We start from the raw sequence: 1,710 nt of genomic DNA, 5'->3' as shown, positions 1-1,710 counted from the left end.
TCTGAGAGGAGTTCAAGCCCTAGCACCAGAGACAGACAGCATGTCAATATCACCAATGAGGACATTAGGACCTATGCTGTAGGTTCTAGGTCCCTTATTACAACTCTGAGAAAGATATAGTTCTCTCTGACAAAGGGGATAATGCTCACAGCACAAGTCTGAATCCTAACTCTCTAATTCACAGGTGGGAAAGGTAAGGGGCAGGATATGTGGTCACCAGTACCTCCTCCGATGTGAGTTCATTTCTATTAGAAATCTGTTAGCTAAATACTCATAGATGGTGCCCTTAAGTGAGGTACCTTCCAGCATCTGTAAGAGAAAAGGGGCTACTTCTGGTATTAGGGGCCTTAAACAAGAGTCTGGTCATGATTCAAACACTATATTCATTTAATATTCACACACACACACACACACACACACACACACCTTTTTCTCTTCAAATTCTCCTCCAACCCCCACCAATGTTACCTGCTCCTAGTATGAACTCCTTTTCTTTCTTTTTTATTAAACCACTAAGTCCAATTAATGCTGCCAGTATGTGCATTGGTATGGGACCATTTGTAAGAGCATGGGCAACCTACCAGTGGCCACATGCCTGAAAAGGAATAATTCTGTCTCCCCCAGCAGTCAAAAACTCCCAAAACTCCTCAGTTAGGGGCATATCCTCATGACCCTTTCTTTTCCATCATGGAAAACAAATGTAGTAACACATGAAATCAGGGGAGGGAGCAACAGGGTTCTTCCAAAATTACCAGTTCTGAAGTGACTTTCATAATGCATTTTATTAAGTCCCAGACAAAGAATTCAAAAGATTGATTATAAAAATGTTTAGGGAAAAAAATCTCAAGAAAATGTTTAGAAAATCAAAGAGGATATTTATAAACCCCTGAATTAATTTGAAGAGATTATAAATAAAGAGCTAAATAACATAAGGAAGCCAATACAGGATATAAAGATGGAAGTAAAGAGAAATTTAGATTCAAATTAAAATTTTGGTAATGAAAGTCTTCAATAAATTAATTTTTAATTAACAAAATCTCATTAATGAGTAAGGTGGAAGAGAGACTGAGAAGTTGAAGATAAGGAAGATGAAATGGAGCCTTCAAACTATAAAATTCAGAATGTATAAACAAAACCTAAAGAATCTAAGAGACACCATTGAAGGACCAAATTTAGGGAAGGGTGAGGTATATGAACATATATGTGCAAGCAGGAGGTTGATATCAAGTATCAAGGGTCTCCCTCAGTCTCTCTTCACTTATATTTTGAGGCATGGTTTCTCATTGAACATGGACATTACTAATTCGTCTAGACTGTCTGGCTAGCCATCCCCAGGGTCTGTCTCTGTTTTCCCAGCACTGGGATTATAAGTATGTATGTATATACCCAGCTTTTTCATGAGTCCTGGGAGACTGACCTCACTTCCTTGGTGTGGGACCATGGTCTGTATTCTGTCAATTATATTTTAAATGAATGCTGATTGGCCAGTAGCCAGGCAGGAAGTATATGGAGGACAACCAGACAGGAAGTAGAGGTGGGTCAAGGAGAACAGGAGAATTCTGGGAAGGAGGAAGCCCATTCCTCTGCAGTCCTGTCCAGACACAGAAGAAACAAGATGTGACTACGCTGCTGAAAAAGGTACTGAGCCATGTGACTAACACAGATAAGAATAATAGGCTAAGGTAAGTTATAAGAGTTAACAAGAAGCCT

Source organism: Microtus ochrogaster, linkage group LG3, assembly GCF_000317375.1.
Source record: "Microtus ochrogaster isolate Prairie Vole_2 linkage group LG3, MicOch1.0, whole genome shotgun sequence".
NCBI lineage: Eukaryota > Metazoa > Chordata > Mammalia > Rodentia > Cricetidae > Microtus > Microtus ochrogaster.
Note: the sequence above shows the minus strand (reverse complement) of the source record.